Source organism: Chlorocebus sabaeus, chromosome 24 (assembly GCF_047675955.1).
Source record: "Chlorocebus sabaeus isolate Y175 chromosome 24, mChlSab1.0.hap1, whole genome shotgun sequence".
Classification (NCBI taxonomy): Eukaryota; Metazoa; Chordata; class Mammalia; order Primates; family Cercopithecidae; genus Chlorocebus; species Chlorocebus sabaeus.
The window spans coordinates 10,685,515-10,692,545 of record NC_132927.1 but is presented as its reverse complement, the minus strand read 5'-3'; the positions used below and the strand labels follow the sequence as shown (position 1 = coordinate 10,692,545).

At 44.6% G+C, this 7,031-nt stretch overlaps 1 pseudogene; it reads right to left on the bottom strand.

Annotated features, from left to right (window-relative positions):
- Positions 1 to 1,190: 1,190 nt before the first annotated feature.
- Positions 1,191 to 3,466, bottom strand: LOC140710080 (ubiquitin carboxyl-terminal hydrolase 17-like protein 6; annotated as a pseudogene).
- Positions 3,467 to 7,031: the final 3,565 nt, after the last annotated feature.

The following is a 7,031-nucleotide window of genomic DNA, read 5'->3' as shown; positions in this document are numbered from 1 at the left end:
CTGTGGCTTCACACAAGACGCTGGAGGGTGTTACGTCTGAAGCCGGGACCTGGGCATCGGTGTTCTTTCATGCTCATAACTGATTTTCAGGTGAGCCCAATGGATCACCTGTCTGCCAGTCATGCTCATCACACTGTAGTTTACACACACGTCACACAGAGACACTGTTAATACGCACATTAGTGTGCTTGAGCAGGGTTGCACCCAAGATTCTGTGGTTGTATGGAGCCCTGAGTTATGCCCTGGACATCTTTACTCTCTGGTTGGTCAACTTGGATCACTGTACCGAACGAGAAATGGAGCCTGAAATCCAATTGGCGAATACACAAAAGGAAGGGGCCATTTCCCACAATCATTTCCACTGCAACACCACCTCGGATGAACAAGTCTCATTGCAGGTCAGGGACTATGCTTCGGAGATGCACCTTTCGCAGCTGGACGATTGACCTGGAATCTCCCAAATGCCATTTTGATACACATCAAATGAGTTTTATTTCAGTGCTTACTGCTTTTATTTTAGTTGAATACACACACGCTCCTGTGTTTGATTTCCTTGATTATCATACGATTTACTTCCAAATGACTCACATACCAGTGGGATGATTTTCTGCTTCAATTCATTGGAAATGGACAGCATTCAATAGGCAAGTGTGTCTGTCTGTCTGTCTCCAGCATTCTGTGGGTTCCACCAGGGGCACAAGTCCTAGGGCGCCTGAGGTCCATTCAACAAGCAATGTAAAAACGGCGAGGCAGGTTCAAAAGAAGAACATCCTTCCTCTCTTCAAATGCGTCCCAGTTTCCACTACTCAAGGTAGCGAGAAGGATCCACAGAAGTCCCACGTTCGCAAAATTTCAACTTCTGGTGCTCACCAACAACTGACGAATGAAACACACCCCAAGAGAAAATAGTCAACCCCGTCCCCTGCAATAACCTCACGCGCAACCCTACACTGCAATATGTCCTATTCAGAAATTCACACTGAATGTCATCTACCATGAACACAAACACACAGACACTGCCTCCACAGGTTCAGAAGACTCACGACTGCAAAACTCGATGTTTCCTATGTCTGGGCTCATCCTGAAACGCAGCCATCACTATCCAGTTGTCCCTCTTGTGTAGACAGAAACCTGGGCTCCTCATTACTTTATGTCGGATTGACTGTGTATGTGATGTGATGGTGTGTGTGTGTGCGCGCATGAACCCCCTCGTGGGTGTGTGTGTGTGTACGTGTATGTGTGTGTGTGTCAGTGTGTGTGCGCATGCACTCCTGCGTTTGGGTGGAGACTTTTCCTGAGATCACTGGCACACAAACAGAGCCCTCTTGCTGTGTTTGTTCCTCCCTTTGGATCTCCTGGTCCTCCCTTGCAGAGAAGTGAGTGTGTCAGTGTTCATGGACTCCTGAGGTGTCAGGTTCCTTGAAGAGAGGTTCAGCAGGGAGCTTTGCTGTTCAGGATGATGGTTGTTCATCCCACTCTTGTATTTTGATGGATGAATCACAAGCACGTTGGGAGGCAGGGTACATTAGACTTTTCTGATGTTGAAGTCAGGCTTGGTTTTGTTTTGCTCTTGGAGGAACTTCCAGTGGTCTAAGGTGCTTTCCTGAGTGGCTCTTTCCACCAAGTGCTCCTCCAAGTCAGGTACCTGGAGGCAGGGTTCTCTCTGGAGCTCTCCTTGCGTTGCTCGCCTGTCTTTGTGTTCAGCGCCAAGGGCTCCTGGTTCCCTGCCTATTGACACACTCTCACTGCATCTTTCCAGTTCACTCTTCTGGATGTAAAAGAGGACATAGGCCTGTTGACTCAGGACAGAAGCGATGCTACAGGCAGTGACCTCGGCGTCATCCATTTTATTCCACTGGCTTCCTGGAGCTTTGACATAAGAGAGGTAATGTCCGTTGTGACAACACCACCCAGCGTGGACCAGCACAGCATAGAGGACATAGACAAGAGGTCCTGTGTTCTGCTGAGACATGTATGGCTGCATGTCAAGGCACTCAGGGTATTGCACATTCTTGGCAACTTTGTTGCCTGTGACATTGGAGAATCTCTTCAATACAAGGATGAGGACCTTGGCAGAAGTGTGTAGGGTGAATGTCTTGTAGGCAGGCGCCTTCTGGAGACAAAGACCACAATGATAGGCATTCTCTCCATTGAGTTCTTCGGGCTTCACCACCTGTTCCAAAGCTTGCTTCACACTCTGAGCTGCTTGTATATCCAGGGCGATGTCCAGGTAAGAGCCAAAGGTGTCTGAAACACCCTGGCAGTGGAGACACTTGATTTGAGATCTCCAGCAGCCTCCAAATATCTGGTGGATGAGGGTGGTGTCCTCAGAGTCATGATCTACTTGCTTGTGCCCGGGAAGACGTGCCTTTTTCATGGCATCCACAATGAACATCAGAAATTCATGGGCATCTTCCTGTTTGCCTTGATGGAAGCCAGTAGCCAATGCCTGTGAGGGCTGGATGATGTGGCCAGGACAGTGGAGGGCCCATGTGATGTGAGCTTCCATCGTACACAGCATGCAGCACTTGTGACGATGACAAAGTTAAGAGTGCTCCCGGGACAGCATGTAGTTGGCATGGGGTGGTGTGTATGTCAGGCACTGCAGGGAAGCATTCACGTAGCAAGTATTTCCCATATTCTGGAGCCCAGCCCCCACCGCAGCAGGTCTCCTGCTACTGAGAGGAAGCTTCTTTCCGGGGGCAGGCTGTCTTGCCACAGGAGCCAAACCATCACAGAGGTTGACATGGGTCTCAGATGACAGTGGTGACTTCTCAGGTAGAGAAGTCCGCTGGATTTCAGCAAAAGCTGCATCTGGCCGAGAAGATGTGAGTTTTGAAAAGTGGTTGAACTGCCACTCACCTCCCAAGTGGAGTGAATCGGTCTCCATGTCGCCAGGAGCAAGGATCACAAACTTTTTCTGCTGGGACCGCACCTTGCAGAAAGACGCTATCTCTTCCGAAAGAGTCTTCAAATGACGCGCCATTTGACTGCATCAGCCCCTATATAACTAACCCCCGCCTACCGCGAACACCCCACCCACCCATCAGGTACGCGGTCCACCAATCCAATATCAGCACTCAGTTAAAGAATGAGTCATAGGGTGTGTCCCCTTTTATTCCCCAGGGAGTTCACTTAAAACTCCTGGGGAATCCGTTAGTTTACTTAAAACAGTGCTAGGGAATAATTCTGTCCTCACGAAACAATGCGTGTGTTTGTGTGTATGTGTTTGCTTGCGTGAGCTTGTGGGCATGCGGAATTATGCCCATGTGAGTGTTTCTTTGTGTTTGTTTATATGTCTGGGTGTGTGTGTGTTTAAGCTGCAATGTGTTTCTAACTATGAGCTTTGGGCTGATACGATCATTCTTTCAGGCATTGAAGGACAGGAAGTCAGACCTGTACTTTCTGACTTGAGAATCATCAATGAAGTACAGTTAATAACACAGTGTATTTGTTTCCTTAATATTAAAGAAGAGATCTATGCAGTCTAATAAGTATTCTAGCGATAACCTTTCCATGTTCAGCCTATTGATTCTGTGTTCGAGTGAAATGACTTACCAGTGGGAACCAAGACATGTCTTTGCAGGAAATGCTCTTGTGGAAGCTATATACCCAAATCATAAAGCATCAAGTGTTGGAAACATGCACTGAACTTAGACGAAATACTCAGTGCCCAAATTAGACTGTGAAAGACTTTCAGGAAATCATGCAATCACCGACATACCAATTGATGACATTCCCTGTATTTATGATTGCAAGTAAAGAGAAATACTCATGACATTCTATTTCCAGTGATTGAGGTCATATGACCACAATTTAAGAAATCATGAAATCAGAAAACTTAACTAATCACAATCTAATCCAACTAAAACCTTTGGTTCATTTAAGACAGGATGAATATAAAAATAACATATCACGCAGCATGGGAGATAATATTTTAATACGTATGTGATAATGGATCAACATTTGAGAGAGATGAAATAAATAGTTGTAAATTTGAGAGTAGCATATAACCAGAATTAAACACTGTAAATGCCTGGGTGATGGGAGTGAGTCCCTGTCTCAGGAAGAAACATAGAGATTTAAAAGCAGGGCATCTAAAAGAGATTTGCATACCATTGTTAATACTGGCAGTTGTTTTAGTAAGAAAGGGAAAAATAAACCATTTGTCTTAGGGATTCTTGCATGTATTTTTCATCGTCTGAGATGTTGCTTCCAATTCCAGTTAAGCATTGTGTGGTGGACTTGCAGTTACCACATTTGGTGGAAAATGTCATGCTGATGAAGGTAGACTTGTTTCCCAAACTAAGAGGGACAGAATTTGGGTGTTTCTTTGGGACTTTTGGCTTACTAGGAATAAAGATCCTGACTCTAGGGATTTTCTTAAAATTTTTCAGATAATGAGAAAGAGAATAGAATTTAGGCCAGGCGCCAAGGCCTCGAGGTGTACAGAAGCATCCCCGGTCTCAGGGCCCATGAAATCAGGATGATTTTAGGGAGGCTGGTGGAATGAGGAGAGTGTGACCTTTGGCCTCCTTTCTTTCCCTTTTCTTTTCATGGGTCAGGTGTGCTCTATCAGAAGGCTTCCCCTTTCTGTTGGACAGAGTCCTGGAAGAAGAAATGAGCGCTGCTGAGAAAGATGCTCCACAAGGAGGAAGGAGTCACTATTTTCAGGGGCATGATCCCCAGAAGCATGAGAAATCCAGATGCCGTGGCTTTACACAGGATGCTGGAGTTTCTTTCCTCTGGATCCGGGAGCTTGGCATCAGTGTTCTGTAATGCCCATAACTGATATTGAGGTGAGTCCACTTGATAACCTGTCTGCGTGTCATGCTCATTACACTGCAATTCACACACACGTCACACCGAAACACTCTGAATGAGCATATTTATGTGCTTGAACAGTGTTGCATCCAAGATTCTGTGATTCTACAGAGTCCTGAGTTCTGTCCTGGACATCTCTACTCTTGGGTAGGTCAACTTTGATCACTATACCTAATGATAAATGTACCATTAAATCTAATCAGCAAATACACTAAAGGAAGGGGCCATTCTCCATAATTGTTTCACTAATTGTCAACTTTAATAACTGTACCTAAGAAGAAAGGGATCTGTGATGATTCCACATCAAAGAACCTGTTGATTTTTTGTCATTTGAATGAATTACGTTAACATTTAAATAGAGTTTAAAACCCCAGATTTCCCATGAAATCTAATCAGCCATGAAATCTAATCAGCAGATACACAAAAGGAAGGGGCCATTCTCCAAAATCGTTTCCACTGAAACACCACCACCAATAAACAAGGCTCATTGCAGGAAAGGGATCCTGCTTCCAAGATCCAGTTTGCACAGTTGGACGATTGACCCAGAATCTCCCCTAATGCCATTTTTTAACACCCCAAGTGAGATTTATTTCTGGGTTTTCTAATTTTAGTTCAGCTGAATACACACACTCCTGTGTTTCAATTTCTTTCAAACACCTTTTAATAATGAAGTATCTTGCTGCTTCACCCCTTATATAACTAATGCCCACCCACTAGTTCCACTACATTTACCCATCAATTACCCAATTTCCCAATGAAATATCAGCAGTCAATTAAGTTTTGTGTCTTAGGTTGTATTCTTTTGTATTCCTCTGGGAATTTAATGGACACAGCTTAAATTGTGATTATAGAACAGTTGAATCAGATTTACTAATCAGTGTTATGGGCAAATATGATAGGAGTGGAACTGGGTTAGGACAGTGGCTACACATTTGCCTTATTTCATGTAAAACAATGCCAGTTAACAATTGTGTACATATTAAACAGTTTGTGTCTGTGTGTGTATTTGTATCTTTGTGTCTGGATGTGACTGTGTGTGTGTGTGTGTGTTGAGAAGTACTTCCAAGCATGTGCATCTGGGAGATAAGATCATTCTTTCCACGATTGAACTACAAGAAGTTGGAACTACATTTTCTGATTTGAGAATGTGTAGCGATGTTATGTAATTAACACAGCATATTGTGTCTTAATTAAAATGGAGAGATCAATGGAGTCAAATTGACATTCCAGAGATAACCTTCCCATTTTTGACCAATTGATTCTATATCACGTTGTAATGATCTGGCTGTGAGGACAAGACAAGTCTTTGCATGAAATGGTCTTGTGGAAGCAATATATGCAAATAATAAAGCATCAAAAGGGACTATGCCTTCAATTTGTAGAAATATTCACTGAAGTTTGATGAAATTCTCAATGCCCAAAATAGACTACAGAACACTTTCAAGAAAACATGCTATAACCCAGAGATTAATTGATGACATCCACCGAAGTTATGAGTGCAAGAAAAGAGAAATATTCATGGAATTTTATATCCAAGAGTTTCTTGTATATGACAGCATATTTTGAAAAGTCAAAATCAGAAAAACTTGACAAATAGGAAGATAACTAAGCTAAAACCTTTTGTTCATTAAAGGAGCGATGAGAGGCAGTTCCAAGATGGCCGAATAGGAACAGATCCAGCCTCCAGCTCCCAGCGTGAGTGACACAGGAGACGGGTGATTTCTGCATTTCCAACTGAGGTACCGGGTTCATCTCACTGGGGCTTGTTGGACAGTGGGGGCAGGACAGTGAATGCAGCACACAGAGCAACCGAAGCAGGGTGAGCCTTCACCTTACCCAGAAAGTGCAAGGGGGAAGGGAATTCCCTTTCCTAGCCAAGGGAAACCGTGATACACAGCACCTGGAAAATTGGGTTACTCCCACCCTAACACTGTCCTTTATCAAGGGTCTCAGCAAACGTCACACCAGGAGATTATATCCCGCATCTGGCTTGGAGAGTCCCACGCCCACAGAGCCTCCCTCATTGCTAGCCCAGTAGTCCAAGATCTAACTGCAAGGAGGCTGCAAGGCTGGGGGAGGGGCGCTCGCCATTGCTGAGGCTTGAGTAGGTAAACAAAGTGGTGGGGAAGCTCGAACTGGGTGGAGCCCGCCACAGCTCAAAGAAGCCTGCCTGCCTCTGTAGACTCCACCTCTGGGGAGAGGGCATA